Source organism: Balaenoptera borealis (assembly GCF_965194805.1).
Source record: "Balaenoptera borealis genome assembly, chromosome: 14".
Taxonomy (NCBI): domain Eukaryota; kingdom Metazoa; phylum Chordata; class Mammalia; order Artiodactyla; family Balaenopteridae; genus Balaenoptera; species Balaenoptera borealis.
In genome coordinates, this window is record NC_138875.1 from 21559543 (window position 1) to 21578614 (window position 19072).

The 19072-nt window shown below is 39.0% G+C and overlaps 1 protein-coding gene across 1 annotated transcript in view; it reads right to left on the bottom strand.

Annotated features, from left to right (window-relative positions):
- DCC (DCC netrin 1 receptor) overlaps positions 1 to 19072 on the bottom strand; it is a 1166696-nt gene that overhangs the window by 1046189 nt on the left and 101435 nt on the right. The window lies entirely within an intron of this gene.

Below are 19072 nucleotides of genomic sequence, written 5' to 3' on the forward strand. Positions count from 1 at the left end.
ATGGTGAAACTTCTATCAGTTCACTTGGGATTGTACGCTTGGAGGATCCTACAGGTGGTACATAGCAGTATACACACTTTCAAACATCCTACCAATTTTATTATCATCTTTCCTTTTTAATTCAAGTTAAAATGAACACTGCAGCTGTTGGGTAAGGGTAAAGGGGATTTTGAAGTTACAAAAAGTGCTGAGAAGGTTACAAACTACAGATTCTACATCCTTCTAATATACGAGACCTAAGAGTTGTCATCTCTTAGTCACTACTCTCCCCCAGCAGACCTGCAATGCTAGATTCCCAAACTTGGGGCCAGATATTATACTAGACAATCAGGGGTCCTGGATAATTATCTCAAAGGCTGCTCTGAATCTCAATTCCCCAGCAAAGCATCACTTTGTCTGAGTTTCTTTTGTCCTTTCATTTCACTGAAATATTCCCCACTCACATATTAAAAATCTGTTCTTGCATGAGAGAAACTGAACATCTGAATTTATTATTACCTTAAGGAGAGAATACACACATAGAGGCACAAGTAGAGAAGTAACAGATAAACAACATTTAAAATTTGTATTTGAAGAGCACACAATATACGTGAATATATAAAGTGGGTGTATTTATAAAGAATTATTCAGTCTCTCAAATTTCATTACAGTGTTTTTCTCAGTATTCGTGTCTGCATAATGATGATATGAAGAGAGGTGAATAAGTGCAGCTGCAGGATTCTTTATGGATAATCTTCTTGGAAAATTGAATATCGTTGGTAATATTCCTGCTGTTCCCAAACTACATTTTAAATCAGAGGCTGCAGTAACCACTGCATTCATTGGAAATTGTTATTATTATTAGTTATTGTTGTTCTTCTTATGCGGAATGGAGTGGGCTGCTACTTGTTAGTTACCAAGAACCATAAATTCCCTTGAAAGGAAGTATTATTTAGGGATTGAACTTTAGTTATCAGCTTGCTTTTTGGCTTTGGTTTCTTTTCTCACTCTCATTTTTCCCCCCAATAGTATCCCTATTATGATCATGCAACAGCTCTGACATTTTTCTCTGCCTTGCATGTCCCTCCCCTACTAAACTCATTTACTGTTAGGAAAAAAAGCAAAGAAAAAAAGTATCCTGCCTATAAAATATCCACAGACCTCACAGAGCACATTATTTTCCAATTATACAGTGACCCACTGTGGGTTCATAATTGTTGGATTATTGAGTAGAGAAACTATGTTAGTTCTTAACCATACTTAAGGTTCAGATTTAATACTAATTTGAAAATATAGGTGGTCAATAGCTCTCTCTCAGATCACATTGCCACGGAGTCTAGCAGTCTAGCTGAAGGGTTTCAATGAGTTTTGGGGATGATTACTCAGAAAACACTTTGGAGAAGGAAAAGATTACATTTCAAAACAATAGAACACAAGAGAATGTGGTTTAAAACTACACTAAGCCAGAGCAAGAGAAAAAATACCTTTCAATCTTTCCCTCCTGTTATGAATAAAACAGTTATTCCATATTCAAATGCAAAATCAAGTGCCAAACATGGTAAATTTGGATTCCTAAGGAACAAAAAAAGAAAAGACTTCTGTTTGCTTTTGTCTCAACCTTCTAGCTCAGTGCTTGTTAAACCAGCTGAGAAGTACTACTGGCCAGGTTTGGTAGGCATTTATTGGCTTTGCTATTTTGTTTTTAGCACTAAAGTGTGTTATGCTGCAAACAAACAAACAAACAAAAGAAACAGTGGATTCTAAACTTCTTGGTGTAAGTCTTCCAATGTCTAGGCTATTCCTAAGAAGATTACTATTTTTTTCACTTATGATGTTTAGATTTTCAAAGTCATATAGTTTATTTTGGAAAACGTACTGAAGGAAATTAGGAAAATATTTCATTTTAGTGGTGAATTCCTCACGCCAGTGACGGGATTCATGGCAGGCTGGTGGCCCTCCCAGATCTGGAGCAGGCAGCCACACTCTACAGGCTCCAAATCCAGCTCCTTGGTCTCCTCCTTGGTTAAATGGGCCACAGTCACTCCAGACTTCCGAGCCAGAAACTGGTGTGTGTCTCCTCAGTGCTTTCCTTTTCCTCTCTCTCAGTCAATCAGCAGCCAGAGTTTGTGAATTCCCCTGGCGCAAATCCCTCCCCTCCATTCTTCCAACCTCACCAGCTCTGCAGCCCTTATCAATGATAACCTGGAACATTCCAATACGTATCCCTCAACCTCCCATCTCCATCTCTCCCAATTCATACGTGTCATTTGAGTCATCATTCTAGAATAAAACCGTGATGCCTTCACCCTAGTTATAATTCTTAAATAGTGTCCCAGTAGTTACACAATGAAGTCCAAACTCCTTCGCACAGATCTGAAACTCTTTCATGGACTAGCTGTTGTCTACATTTACAGCCTAATCTCCCACATCTTCCTTCTCTCTATTCTCCATGTCCTCTAGTCATGCCAAATTACTTGCAGTTCCTTGATCAAGACATGAGTTTTCCTCAATCCCTTTCTTCTATGAATGCTGTTCTTTCTGCCTAGAATGACCTCTTTCTTTCCTGTCTAGGTAACTATTCTGCATTCTTTATGACTCCAAAGGAAAGTCTTTCCTGAGAAGAGCTATGCGCGTCTAATTTTTTTTTTTTTTTTTTTGGTGGCCTCACCACACCATAGGTACATCTCTATTAACTCTTTTTAGCTTCTTGCAAATATCTCTTGTGTACTTGGCTCCCCTCATGAGAATATGAGCCCTGGGAAGTCTGGGAATGTGAGTTTTTCATGTATAAGGGTCTATTGCTACTGCTAGTGTAATAGATCCTCAATTAGTATTTATGGAATACATTAATGGTGGCATGTTAAGGATTGCACCTAAGGCATGAACCTCATGAATTTGACCACAAAGATGTTTTAATTTTTAGTGTTTCTGCTAAACACAATGTCACAACAATGAACACACAATTATGTATCGTGACTAGTGGTACGAGCTGAATTTGGACTGTGTTTTGTACACCTGTACGGCACTTTTTGATTATTATTACCATTAAATTAAAATATTAAGTCATAATTATTACACTAAATTTCTGATTGTCCAATTTTTGCTTAATTAAGAAGTCAAGGAATCCTGGGCTCTAGTTTCCTCATGACAAGCATCACCTGAAGCTGTGTAACAGCTGTTCTCCTTATGTGGGGCGTGAGCTCCCCAGTTTACCAGCTGCTGTATTCCCGATAACTGCCTGGCCCCTGCAGGTACTTGATTTTTGGCCTTGATGTAGAACAATGTAATGGAGGAGCCGTACACAGTAGAAAAAGTATTTACGTATAAGTAAGGACTTCTGAATTTTTGTATTTGCTTTGCAGTTAGTAAGTTCTGTGTCTTATTCAAACAGATTAATATTTTTGGACATTAGTTTTTTTTCATCTATGCAAATCAGAAAAATGGGCTAGATCAGTATATTTCAAAGTTTCAGTAGTGCCCATCAAAGAAGGTGGATGCGGTAAGCTAAGGAAGGCTGAGAAGGACCCCTACCTGTATCTAAATAAGAACTCCTGAACTCTGATTTTTTTTAATATCCTGATGCCATATAATATTTGGTTGAAAAATGGGCTCCGATACTAAATAAGAGTTAGAAAACCACTAAATTAGATGGTATCTAAAGCTCTTATCAGCTCAAAATCCTATTGTTATAGTTAGGATCTTTAATCATGGCCAAGCTACACTAAAAGTTACATTTCTCATCTATCTTCATTTAGTTAACACAAGTGCTCAGCCTACCTTTCATTAATAACCAACAATTATGCATTGTAATTTTAGCTGGAATATCATTTCTTTGTAGTGTTAGCTATATCATGAAAACTCTACACAGTTCTAACTGCTCGTGACAGATGAGAAATAGGAGGTCTCTTTTTTTTAACAAAGATTATGAATGTCACTCTAAGAAACTCATGTTAGAATAGAGTTTAGTTTACCAAAAGGGACAGAAGCATAAAAAAATCACATTCCATAACTGTATTACAGGCCTTCTCCATCACCTAAAGGACAGTGTAATACCAAGCTCTAATAATGCTCATTTGATTGACTCTGCCCAAACAGCCTTTTATCAGGCACAAACTACTTCTCTATGATGGATGGCTATGGTTTATGGTGCAGATCTCATTTGCAAACAGAGTTTGAAAATTCCCCTTCACTGACAGAATTCTGATGAAGCCTGGACCATCATTACTGCACACTAAACTCATTAGAGTAAAAAGAAGGCAAGGTGGCTGAGGTTTATGGATGATTTGCTAATCTTGTTGTGTGAGAATAATACATTTCATTTTCCTTTGTGGGACCTGACCCATCTTGAACTTTTGTTTGCTATTACTTGCCAGATTCCCTGAAGGTGCCTGGAATACTTCCTTTTGTGCCTTTAAGGTTAAAGAAGGGCAGTGAGCAAATCAAACCCAGCTAGAAAATACCTCTATGGATTCAAATTTCCCAAAATGACTATGTCAGGCTGAAGAAGATGAAAATGTTGGTGTTTAAAAATTCAACCATCAGCTCTTTGAATAGGAGAAAAAAGGCAGAAGACTGTTCAAACAGAAATAATTGTGTCTTGGAAGTGTTTTTGAATGGTGGTAGGATTTAAAACAATGGACTCCAGACAAAAATTAAGGTAAAAATAAAATAAGTAAGAGCAGATCTATAAGAACATTTCATAGACCTGGAGGAAAGAGCACCCTGAGAACCATGGAAGAATAAAATACAGACACAGTATTCTTTTTCACACACGAATCGATACAAACATTTCTCACTTTTAATATCTCAGCCACTCAACCCGTTTTGTGGGCCTCCTGTTAGTCTCCTTCCTGATTCACTATCATGCTGTAAGGATTGCCATTTCTTAAAATAAATGGTCTCAGACAAATGAACATCTCTTCTGACTTTCCAGCTCCTCCAGAAGTCAGTGTTAAAAAATCAGTGATTCCACATTCTCAATGATTTGCATAGGAAATTAATCATAAGAAGATGCTATTGACTATTGTCTTATGTCCACAGCCTCAAGGCAAACTTGAGAAAGATAAATGTGCCCACAGATTTGCCATTAAGTCCCTATCAAGTGATCCCCAGATGGCTGTATTGGTATCTGTGGTTTATAACAACACTAGGCTATTCAAAGTAGATTTCCATTGTACTATAAAATTACTTGTACCTTTATGGTTTGTGAATTTACACAGAACACTTACAAAGGATGATTCTCCTTTAGCTTTCCTTTTTCTGTGCCCTCAGCAAACTTCTGTGAAAGAAGAGACTTGGCATAATTATGGTCCATTCTGATTGGTACAAATCTGCACATGAATCATCAGAAAATAACTGATTTGCCCATATAGCAATGGTGCTTAAGACTCAGAAAGTGTGAAATGAAAAACTTAATGTTCTCCTAACAGTACAATTTAGAAAAATGTCTATATGCCACATGCTATTTTTTCAAACCTTACACTTAAAAACTAAAAGCAAATCAAAATGGCGCGTTCCCATTGTGTGAGACATTTACTATGCGGTATCCCTCTCTTCCAAGTCATCTCTCAATTGTTGAGGGCAATGAGCAAAGGAAGCTGTACCATTAAATGTCAGCCCTATAATTCACACTCAGTGGGCAGGCAAACAGTCCTTTTCACGGGCCTGAAATGAATGGATGTAGAAGCACTATAAATATCGACCTCACTTATTAAAAACAAAAAGAAAAAAGTGATAAAAAGAAAGAAAATCCACAGGAGACTCCCTCCAACTTTCTAAGAACTAGCCTTGTGGATTCTCACTCTGAAGCAGGTGACCATGAGTGCTTTCTCAGGAGAGATGTTTAAAGTGAGAGGGTATATTAGTCTGAAGGAATTCTCTTGAAGATTCTACCCTTTGTAACTAGCCTTGATGAAAGGCAAGAAGATGGAAGGGGTGTGTGGTTCAAACTGGGGTGTACTGAGAATTCTGCTCTTAGCAGAGCCAGCAATAGCCACGTGAAAAAGAAAAAGATGGTGCTTCTTATCTCACACCTTTTGTCACACTGTCCTTTCTTAAATCCAACCATGTTCATGCTTTAATCTCCATGTAAATGGCAGGCTGTCCCTTCTTTCCTGGGAAAACATACAAACCCCTGTTCTTTCTTTATACTTTTTCATTTATTCCTCTGTTCATTCATTTATAACTGAAAAACTGTTTATTTAATATGAAAGTATTTACTGAGAACTCAGTTTCTATGGATGCAGCGATGACAAAAGTTCTTCTCTGTTGATAAATCCTGTCCTATGCCACGTCCCTTAGAAGCCTGCTATTTAAGAGGGTGCATTCATCTGTCTTAAAACTTCAACAGCCCTTGTTATCTTAAAATGTCAACACCCAAGCCCCAACCCCAACCGAGATCCTATGTGTCCTTTTAAAAGGAATTGTGTCTTATCCCAGGAATTACTGATGTGGGAACTTTGAACACAGAAGCAAGGTCAGTAATGGCCCATATGCCTCACTTGAAATAAGGCCATTTTTCACTCTAATGTATATTTGAGGTGGAGGAAAGAAAACATGTGAGATCAGGGAATTAACTACCATGCCCAAAATTAAACTACCACTAGTGTGTTCCTACATTCTGGATGATATGTTTCTTCACTTTGAGTTTAACTTTTCTTATTGACATGTACTCTGCATCTATATTATTTAATCATTGTAATAAGAGCCCACCTACAATTCGTCCTGTGATTAGATCATATAAATATATTTATCGCCGCTCTGCCAAAATACTAAAAGGAGTGGCATGTTTACTTGTGCTTTTTCTGATGCACACCCCTAACCCAACCTGAAAGAAAATTTATATTAATTTTTTTGATCTGATTTTCCTCTCCCATCTGGCTCCCACACTTTTCAGAAGCAATAGGAGCTCAATCAGTTAAAAGAAAATTCATGATGCCTTTTGCTGAAAAAAAGAGGAGAAGTGTTTAGCTACTGTTCACACCTCTTCAATTGATCTTTCCAAGTCTTCCTAGTTTCTGAAGGGTGGAAATGACGGGTCCCTTGGGCTCACTGCTGTTCAGTCAAGACCATGTGTAATTTACCTAAATTTACCTAAACCATAACCCATTTGCTGAGTAATACATTTTATGGCATTTTAGCAGTAGACTATCTGCTAAGCTTAGAGGTGGAGTGCACAGTACGATAATGAAATTGTGGTGCCATTTGGAAATGCGAAGTGCTAAGTAAATACACAGCACCACTTTAGTATTGTCACCTCACTCTATTTAGGTGTGAAGAAGGCGCATTTTAATTTATTTCTCAACCTACAGAGAGGATTGGTTTTTAAAGAGTCCTTTGTTTAATCAGTGCGCAAATGTAACTTTTAAAAGGGTCCATTTTCACATCATTTTATTTTATTTATTTATTTTTAAAATTTTCTTCTTATTTATTCTGCTTGAAATTCCTTGAATGTCTTAGATCTGCGGGTTCTTACTTTTTAACATTTTTTCATATTTTATACAATTTTAAAAGTTTTACAGTTATTACAAAATATTGACTATATTCCCCATATTGTATAATACATTCTTGAGCCTATCTTACACCCAGTAGTTTGTACCTCCCACTCACATCATTTTAAAACTTTTGTTTGGAGCAATCGGAGTGTAGTGTTTTGAGCCATATGACTAAATCTTGCCGATTTTTCTGAAAGGAACATAGTCTGTGAGCTAAGGAGATTGTGTTAATGTGAAAAATTAATAAACTTCTACTTCATGGTTCCAAGTGGGCAATTAGACTGGCAACTATCTTTTTTTCAACACTCTTAGTAACCCCAAATAACATCTGTTGCAATACCACATAGAGAAATAGTGCTTTAGGAGTCTCTTGATTTGAACCAAGAGACCAACTGGCGTGGCAGAAACCCATGGTGCTCAGTGTTATTTCTGCACGTCTCCAAGTTGCATTGCCCATCAGCAACTTGGTGCATGTGAAGAACTCAATGGAGCCATGGACACTGTCTACGGGGCAAGGAAGTGAGAAAGTGAGCAGCCAAATCACAAAGAAACTCCAGCCTCTGGGATCTGTTTTTTCAAACTAGGGATGGTTAATTGCAGTCACAACAGTGACATTTAATCAGTGAGTCTATATATGTGTCACCATTCTACCTAAAAGCTTTCTTACTTCTACTGGCTCTTAATAATAATATTTGGGAAAAGGAGTAGGTGAGGGGCAGTCTAGCTTAGTATTTGGCATCTAAATATTCATCTACAGTTGAGTAGATGAAAATTCAAATAGATGACTGCCTCAACTGAGTGAATTCTGAAGGTGTTGTAATATTTGCTACAAATGGAAAGGGAAGGGGAAGAAGAGGTTCTGAATTTAAGCACTCTTCTTGAATATAGGTGGATGGTCATTTGCGTTTAAGATAGCCTGAACCTAGTGGTCAAAATTTTCCTGAGAAGAGATAATTGGGATAGCATAAAATAAAACATATAAACCAATCTCCTGTGAGACGTCAACAAAAATAGGATTTGAAAATAAATCTCACTGATTAATTTTCTTCTTTCTTCTCATAATGATAAAACTCTAGTTAGAGCAAGGGAATAAAAGCCCTACAAAATCCTATGTGCAGAATATATGCCCAGATCTTTAGCCATCCAGGGGCTCGTATTCAAACTGTTGCTCTGTCTCTCCTCTGAGGCTGTCCCACAATCTTTTCACTCTTTCTGTCTCCATCTGTTCCAGCCTATTTCCAGCTGCTACTCAGAGGAAAGTCCAAGGTAATTATCACCTCAGCACATAATTTGTCTTGCTGTGACCATCTTTGGACTGAAAGTCTGTTGAGTGCTCCTGTGTGTTCTCTTTCTGTCACGTGGCTATAAACTAACTCGGCCCTTCCATTTTGGGTAGAATGTACTATCTCTATATGCCTCCACTTAGTTGAGCCTTTAAGGGCCCTATCTCCCACTAAAATTTCTTTCCCATTTGGCAATTTGACATCTCAAAGGGACCAGAACATTTTCCTTCCTAATATTTACAACTGTACTCGAAAGAAATATACGTCATGCTGACTTAATCATAAATACCTATTCAGTCATGGTATATAGTGAAAACAATGTGGTCTTGAGTCTCTGTACAGAGAGAATTCAATTTCCAGGGATAGTAGGTAAATCTCTTCATCACTCAGCATCAGCTCTCCCATCTGTAAAACGGGAAACTTAATAATTACCTCAGACTATTCTGAAGATTAACAGCAGTAACAGAAGAGAGCATCTCACATTTTAATGTGCATGGAGAGAACATGGGGATCTTGCTACAATGCAGATTCTAACTTGGTAGATCCAAAGTAGGTACACAGATTGCACTTGTAACAAGTTCCCGGATGGAAGACTGGTTCAAGATAGCAGAGTAGAAGGACATGTGCTCACTTCCTCTTGCAAAAGCACCAGAATCACAACTAACTGCTGAACAATCATCGACAGGAAGACACTGGAACTCACCAAAAAAGATACCCCTCATCCAAAGACAAAGGAGAAGCCACAATGAGATGGTAGGAGGGGCGTAATCACAATAAAATCAAATACCATAATGGCTGGGTGGGTGACTGGAGAACATTTATAGCACAGAAGTCCACCCACTGGAGTGAAGGTTCTGAGCCCTATGTCAGGCTTCCCAACCTGGGGGTCTGGCAACAGAAGGAGGAATTCCTAGAGAATCAGACTTTGAAGGCTGGCGGGATTTGATTGCAGGACTTCAACAGGACTGGGAGAAACAGAGACTCCACTCTTGGAGGGCACACACAAAGTAGTGTGCACACCGGGACCCAGGGGAAGGAGCAGTGACCCCATAGGAGACGGAACCAGACCTACCTGCTAGTGTTGAAGAGTCTCCTACAGAGGCAGGGGGTGCCTGTGGCTCACCGTGGGGACAAGGACACTGGCAGCAGAAGTTCTGGGAAGTACTCCTTAGCGTGAGCCCTCCCAGAGTACACCATTAGCCCCACCAAAGGACTGGACAGGCTTCAGTGCTGGGTCGCCTCAGGCCAAACAACCAACAGGGAGGGAACCCAGCCCCACCCATCAGCAGACAAGCGGATTAAAGTTTTACTGAGCTCTGCCCACCAGAGCAACAGCCAGCTCTACCCACCAACAGTCCCTCCCATCAGGAAGCTTGCACAAGACTCTTAGATAGCCTCATCCACCAGAGGGCAGAGAGCAGAAGCAAGAAAAACCACAATTCTGCAACCTGTGGAACAAAAACCACATTCATAGAAAGACAGACAAAATGAAAAGGCAGAGGACTATGTACAAGATGAAGGAACGAGATAAAAGCCCAGAAAAACAACTAAATGAAGTGGCAATAGGCAACCCTCCAGAAAAAGAATCCAGAATAATGATAGCGAAGATGATCCAGGACCATGGAATATGAATGGGGTCAAAGATGGAGAAGATGAAAGAAATGTTTAACAAAGACTTAGAAGAATTAAAGAACAAACACCTAGAAGAATTAAAGAACAAACAAACAGAGATGAAGAATACAATAACTGAAATGAAAATACACTAGAAGTAATCAATAGCAGAATAACTGAGGCAGAAGAACAGATAAGTGACCTGGAAGATAGAATGGTGGAATTCACTGCCACAGAACAGAATAAAAAAAAAAAGAATGAAAAGAAATGAAGACAGCTTAACAGACCTCTGGGACAACATTAAACGCAAAAACATTCGCATTGTAGGGGTCCCAGAAGGAGAAGAGAGAGAAAGGACCCGAGAAAATAGCTAAAGAGATTACAGTCGAAAACTTCCCTAACATAGGAAAGGAAATAGCTACCCAACTCCAGGAAACGCAGAGAATCCCAGGCCTGATAAGCCCAAGGAGAAACACGCCGAGACACATAGTAATCAAATTGGCAAAAATTAAAGACAAAGAAAAATTATTGACAGCAAAAAGGGAAAAATGACAAATAACATACAAGGGAACTGCCATAAGGTTAACAGCTGATTTCTCAGCAGAAACCCTACAAGCCAGAAGAGAGTGGCACAATATATTTAAAGTGATGAAAGGGAAGAACCTACAACTAAGATTACTCTACGCGGCAAGGATCTCATTCAGATTCAACAGAGAAATCAAAGCCTTACAGACAAGCAAAAGCTAAGAGAACTCAGCACCACCAAAGCAGCTCTACAACAAATGCTAAAGGAACTTCTCTAAGTGGGAAACACAAGAGAAGAAAAAGACCTACAAAAACAAACCCAAAATAATTAAGAAAATGGTCATAGGAACATACATATCGATAATTACCTTAAACGTGAATGGATTAAATGCTCCAACCAAAAGACACAGGCTTGCTGAATGGATACAAAAACAATACCCATATATATGCTGTCTACAAGAGAGCCACTTCAGACCTAGGGACACATACAGACTGAAAGTGAGGGGATGGAAAAAGATATTCCATGTAAATGGAAATCAAAAGAAAGCTGGAGTAGCAATACTCATATCAGATAAAATAAACTTTAAAATAAAGAATGTTCCAAGAGACAAGGAAGGACACTACATAATGATCAAGGGATCAGTCCAAGAAGAAGATATAACAATTATAAATATATATGCACCCAACATAGGAGCACCTCAATACATAAGGCAACTGCTAACAGCTATAAAAGAGGAAATCGACAGTAACACAATAATAGTGGGAGACTTTAACACCTCACTTACACCAATGTACAGATCATCGAAACAGAAAATTAATAAGGAAACACAAGCTTTAAATAACACAATAGACCAGATAGATTTAATTGATACTTATAGGGCATTCCATCCAATAACAGCAGATTACACTTTCTTCTCAAGTGCACACGGAACACTCTCCAGGATAGATCACATCTTGGGTCACAAATCAAGCCTCTGTAAATTTAAGAAAATTGAAATCATAGCAAGCATCTTCTCCAACCACAACGCTGTGAGATTAGAAATCAATTACAGGGGGGGAAAAAACTGTAAAAAACACAAACAAATGGAGGCTAAACCATTACTAAATAACCAAGAGATCACTGAAGAAATCAAAGAGGAAATCAAAAAATACCTAGAGACAAAAAACAATGAAAACATGATGATCAAAAACCTATGGGATGCAGCAAAAGTACTACTAAGAGGGAAGTTTATAGCAATACAATCCTACCTCAAGAAACAAGAAATCTCAAATAAACATTCTAAACTTACACCTAAACGAACGAGAGAAAGAAGAACAAACAAAACCCAAAGTTAGTAGAAGGAAAGAAATCATAAAGATCAGAGCAGAAATAAATGAAATAGAAACAAAGAAAACAACAGCGAAGATCAATAAAACTAAAAGCTGGTTCTTTGAGAAGATAAACAAAATTGATAAACCTTTAGCCAAACTCATCAAGAAAAAGAGGGAGAGGACTCAAAACAATAAAATTAGAAAAGAAAAAGGAGAAGTTACGACGGACACGGCAGAAATATAAAGCAACATAAGAGACTACTAAAAGCAACCCTACACCAATAAAATGGACAAAGTGGAAGAAATGGACAAATTCTTATAAAAGGATAACCTTCCAGGACTGAACCAGGAAGAAACAGAAAATATGAACAGACCAATCACAAGTAATGAAATTGAAACTGTGATTAAAAATCTTTCAACAAACTAAAGTTCAGGACCAGATGGCTTCACGGGTGAATTCTATCAAACATTTAGAAAAGAGCTAACACCCATCCTTCTCAAACTCTTCCAAAAAATTGCAGAGGAAGGAACACTCCCAAACTCATGCTGTGAGGCCACCATCACCCTGATACCAACACCAGACAAAGATATTACAAAAAAAGAAAATTACAGACCAATATCACTGATGAATATAGATGCAAAAATCCTCAACAAAATACTAGCAAACAGAATCTAACAACACATTAAAAGGATCATACACCGTGATCAAGTGGGATTTATCCCAGGGATGCAAGGATTCTTCAATATATGCAAATCTTTCAATTTGATACACCATATTAACAAACTGAAGAATAAAAACCGTATGATCAGCTCAGATGCAGAAAAAGCTTTAGACAAAATTCAACACCCATTTATGATAAAAACTCTCCAGAAAGTGGGCATACAGGGAACCTACCTCAACAAAATAAAGGCCATATACAACAAACCCACAGCAAACATCATTCTCAATGGTGAAAAACTGAAAGCATTTCCTCTAAGATCAGGAAAAAGACAAGGATGTCCACTCTCGCCACTATTATTCAACATAGTTTTGGAAGTCCTAGCCACGGCAAGCAGAGAAGAAAACGAAATAAAAGGAATACAAATTGGAAAAGAAGAAGTAAAACTGTCACTGTTTGCAGATGACATAATACTATATAGAGAGAATGCTAAAGATGCCACCAGAAAACTACCAGAGCTAATCAGTGAATCTGGTAAAGTTGCAGCATGCAAAATTAATGCACAGAAATCTCTTGCATTCCTATACACTAACAACGAAAGATCAGAAAGAGAAATTAAGGAAACAATCCCATTCACCATCGCAATAAAAAGAATAAAATGCCTAGGAATAAACCTACCCAAGGAAGTAAAAGACCTGTACTCAGAAAACTATAAGACACTGATGAAAGAAATCAAAGATGACACAAACAGATGGAGAGATATACCATGTTCTTAGATTGGAAGAATCAATATTTTGAAAATGACTATACTACCCAAAGCAATCTACAGATTCAAGGAAATCCCTATCAAATTACCAGTGGCATTTTTTACAGAACTAGAACAGAAAGTCTTAAAATCTGTATGGAGACACAAAAGACCCCGAATAGCCAAAGCAGTCTTGAGGGAAAAAAACGGAGCTGGAGGAATCAGACTCCCTGACTTCACACTATACTACAAAGCTACAGTAATCAAGACAACATGGTACTGGCACAAAAACAGAAACAGAGGTCAATGGAACAGGATAGAAAGCCCAGAGATAAACCCACGCACCTATGCTCAACTAATCTATGACAAAGGAGGCAAGGATATACAATGGAGAAAAGACAGCCTCTTCAATAAGTGGTGCTGGGAAAACTGGACAGCTACATGTAAAAGAATGAAATTAAAAGACTCCCTAACACCACACACAAAAATAAACTCAAAATGGATTAGAGACCTAAATGTAAGACCGGAGACTATAAACCTAAATGTAAAACCGGAGAGGAAAACATAGGAAGAACACTCTTTGACATAAATCACAGCAAGATCTTTTTTGATCCATCTCCTAGAGTAATGGAAATAAAAACAAAAATAAACAAATGGGACCTAATGAAACATAAAAGCTTTTGCAAAGCAAAGGAAACTACAAACAAGATGAAAAGACAACCCTCAGAATGGGAGAAAATATTTGCAAACGAATCAATGGACAAAGGGTTAATATCCAAAATATATAAACAGCTCATGCAGCTCAATATTAAAAAAACAAACAACCCAATCCAAAAATGAGCAGAAGACCTAAATAGACATTTCTCCAAAGAAGACATACAGATGTCTAAGAAGCACATGAAAAGCTGCTCAACATCACTAATTATTAGAGAAATGCAAATCAAAACTACAGTGAGGTATCACCTCACACCAGTTAGAATGGGCACCATCAGAAAATCTACAAACAACAAATGATGGAGACGGTGTGGAGCAAAGGGAACTCTCTTGCACTGTTGGTGGGAATGTAAATTGATAGAGCCACTAGGGAGAACAGTATGGAGGTTCCTTAAAAATCTAAAAATAGAATTACCATATGACCCACCAATCCTACTACTGGGCATATACCCAGAGAAAACCTTAATTCAAAAAGACACATGCACTCCAATGTTCATTGCAGCACTATTTACAATAGCCAGGTCATGGAAGCAACCTAAATTCCCATCGACAGATGAATGGATAAAGAAGATGTGGTACATATATACAATGGAATATTACTCAGCCATAAAAAGGAACGAAATTGGGTCATTTGTAGAGACGTGGATGGACCTAGAGACTGTCATACAGAGTGAAGTAAGTCAGAAAGAGAAAAACAAATATCATATATTAACGCATATATGTGGAACCTAGAAAAATGGTACAGATGTACCGGTTTGCAGGGCAGAAATAGAGACACAGATGTAGAGAACAAACGTATGGACACCAAGGGGGGAAAGCGGCGGGGGGATGGGGATGGTGGTGTGATGAATTGGGAGATTGGGATTGACATGTATACACTGATGTGTATAAAATGGATGACTAATAAGAACCTGCTGTATAAAAAATAAATAAAATAAAATTCAAAAATTCAAAAAAAAAAGGTAGCTGTGTGAACTGATAGATGTTTTAATTAACTTGATTATGGTAATAATTTCACTATAGATATGTATATCAAATCACCATGTTGTACACTTTAAATATATTACCATTTTGTTTGTCAAATATACCTCAATAAAGCAGGGGAAAGTTTTTTAAATTAAAAAATAAAAACAAAAACAAGTTCCCGGATGAAGCAGATGCTGCAAGTCATGGGCCACACATTCAGCAGCAAGATGGAGAGCACTGTGCAGAAGACCTGTCGCAGCATGGCCCTTCGCTTCACCAGAGACTAGGATTCCTCCAATACTGTGTTGACCTCTCAGGTCTGTGTCAGAATGCACATTGCCAGAACTACTGCTTTGAGTTAAACAATCAATGTGGGAATGGGCTTTGCAAAACACACTATGAAAATATTCACACATATTACTTGTAGATTTCCACAAACCCCTTCCTTCTCCCTTTAGTCCAAAAGACCTCTGTGACATTCATGTCTAGGCATTAGGAAAACATCGTTGCAATATCTCACCTCGGAGTCTGTAGGGGAGAATCAGTGGTTGCATTAAAAGTAAGATCTGAGTGGGTGGTATGATCCATGTGTGATGGATATCTCAGAGTTTCCAGAAAGATCTCTGGGCTGAATAGGAAGAGAAAGGAAACTGACAAAATACTCTTGGGGAAGACGGCTGCTGTGGGTCATTCTAGCTTTGCTAAGGGCCTGCCTGGTTCTGCTGGGAGACGTGAGAGACTTTTATTGGAGGCGGAAATTTCCTGAGAACTCCCCCTGGGCGACAGCTCCCTCACTCACAGAGAGAGGTTGATGCAGGGCGTAGGCAGAAGAGTGATCATCCTGGAGTCTATAATGGAGCTTTCTGCCCCACTACAGGCAACAAGAGTGATGTTCCTTTTAGCGAACATGCCCACCGAGGCCAGAACAAATCCAACCGTGGAAATGGCAGGAATCAATCTCAGAGGCTGGCAGCAAAGCAGATGGGCCGGGAGGGAAGGCCGGGAAGGTGGGCCGCAATCACGGTTGTAATAAATGGGAAAGGCAGCCCAGCTCTACAAGAGGGTGATGAGAAACAGGTCAGAGCTGGGTGAGCATCTGAGCGGTTCTAAACAATGACAAAGCTGCAGGGATTGGACAGTGTTAGCGCGTGTGGTCCCATCCACGTGGGGCTGGATGAGGAGGTAACACTGGCAACAGGCGGAGTGGAGATTCTGGAACTCTTACTGCCCACCCCGTCCATGAAAAAGATGGCTCATAAATAGGGAGATGCCATATGGGGGTGCAAGGGAAGGCACTGAAGGAAGACAGGGCTATTTAACTCTCTCTCTCTCTCTCACACACACACACACACACACTCACACTGGCAAATTAGGCTGAAAGTTTCTTGGTGCAGAAAAGCAATCAGCAAGTTAGCGGGGAAAACTGCTGAAGGAGAAATATTAAAAATGGCAAAGGTCTGACAGGTTAGCCAGGCAAGAAGGTGAGCAGATTAGAGAGGGGACTGAAAAGGCACCAGAACTAATACTGGCCTCACAGGGCCACAATATGAGTACACACATAGGAAGAAGCTAATAATGCCAGAGAGACAAACTCAAGTTTGGAAACAGTTCGAGAAGACCCAATCTCTTAGTCTTCCCAAGGTACTATGATTCTCTGCAAAGAAAACTAACAGTAAAAGTAAACTGATTGATCTAGGAGGACACACATACACATGCATAGATTTACTGGTATCAGGAATATATGCTAAGGTCCGGGGGTAGAAAACACTATCAAAACTCAGAAGAAGGAGCTGTTACTGCCGAATCAGGGAAGCACCAGAGAAAAGGGAGCTCGGAGGGGGTGGGGCAGTGACCAGGGGTCTGAGGCTTAAGATGTTAACAAGAAAACTGTGGACATCACCTCGCTCTTACTTTATGACAAAAATGTTTGTGATACATTTAGGAAGTGGCAAATAGTAACCAAAACGTTGCAAGGCTCCTAATTATTTTGCCTTTTTAAAGGGTCTCTGTCAGAAAAATTCTGAAATCTGTTGGTTTATTAACACTGTCACATATGCACACAAGCCTAAAGTGAAACGGAGAACCGATTTAATTATCTAAAATAGTTTAATGCAGCGTATCACCACTGTTTAATTGATGCATTTCCTCACAAAATGGTTTTACAGGGAGTTGAATTTTATGAGTAATTGTAGCAACTTATTTTGTTTATATCAAGGTTTCTCAAACTGGGCGCTATTGACATTTTGGACCAGATAATTCCTAGTCGGCAGGGATGGAGGGTATGTGTGGGGAGGGGGTTTCCCGTGCATTGTAGGATGTTTACCAGCATCTCTGACCTCTACTCGCCAACACCCCCCAGTTGTGACAACCAAAACTATCTCTAGGCATTGCCAAATGTCCCCAGGGGGGGCAAAATTATTCCCATTTGAGAACCAGTAGTCTAAAGTATACCTAAGTCAGGGAATTCCCTGGTGGTCCAGTGGTTAGGACTCAGCGCTTTCACTGCTGTGGCCCCGGGTTCAATCCCTGGCTGGGGAATTAAGATCCTGCAAGCCACATAGCCAAAAAAAAAAAAAAAAGTATACCTAAGTCTAGCTACCTAGCTAGCTACATAGGTAAATCCAAGGCTTACAATAGAGAAATAAGGGATTTTATGTATTGATCAGAAAATGGATGCTATAACTATTCAATTATTTCTAAGGATTTTCTAAGTCTCTGATTCTGCGAGAAACTCCGCTAATCAATAATCAAAACAGCCATACATCTCACACTGTATTAGTAGTTTATGCTTTTCATCTCATTTGTGTCCCCTGGACCTTCAGGCATGGCTTTTTTAGCACCTTGGTGTTCTGTGATTGCCATACTCAGGTTCAGCTGTCATGCCCAGATCACAGGGAACAAGACAACAGTTGAGTCTCAGCACATAACCAGCATCAAAGGTTATACTCTAAAACATGACAGAATTCCATTTGATTTGCTGTTTTGAAAGGGACAAAAACAGGACTGACCAGTACAAGAGAGTTAATTATTGTTGATGACAAAATGAAATGAATCAGATTTAGAAAAGAAGTCTGGAGTTAAACGTAAAGGACAGATTAAAAACAATCTCTTGATTGTCCATAATTGTGCTATGACTTTTACAGCTTTGCTTTTCCATCAATTACCACAAAACACATTCCTAATGTGTTATAATTCACACAGAGTTCTCTTTATGGTTTTTTTGTTGTGATGGATAAGCAATTTTAAGTGCATCCAAGAAAGTATTTCTTTACCAAATTGTTGTGCCCTGTAAACAATGCAAAATTGAACTTGATGTGCTATAAAGAACACCGAATTAGGTCAAACGCAGTCCCAGCATCCACTGATCTCTGAGTCTCCATCAGCTAATCTGTAATATGGGACTAATAATAACTTTCTTGTCCTTTTTACTCAAATGAGATTCAAGTGAATGAATGCATATGAAATCAACATGAGTACTACAGACATATAAGAAATTGATACTATATTCAAGCATGATTCTGTAATTAAAACTCCCTCTACCCAAGGGTTTCAATGAAGGCAAAAGAACTTCATTTTAAAATATTACCTAGGGCTTCCCTGGTGGCGCAGTGGTTGAGAATCTGCCTGCCAATGCAGGGGACACGGGTTCGAACCCTGGTCTGGGAGGATCCCACATGCCGTGGAGCAACTGGGCCCGTGAGCCACAACTACTGAGCCTGCGCGTCTGGAGCTTGTGCTCCGCAACAAGAGAGGCCGCGATAGTGAGAGGCCCGAGCACCGCGATGA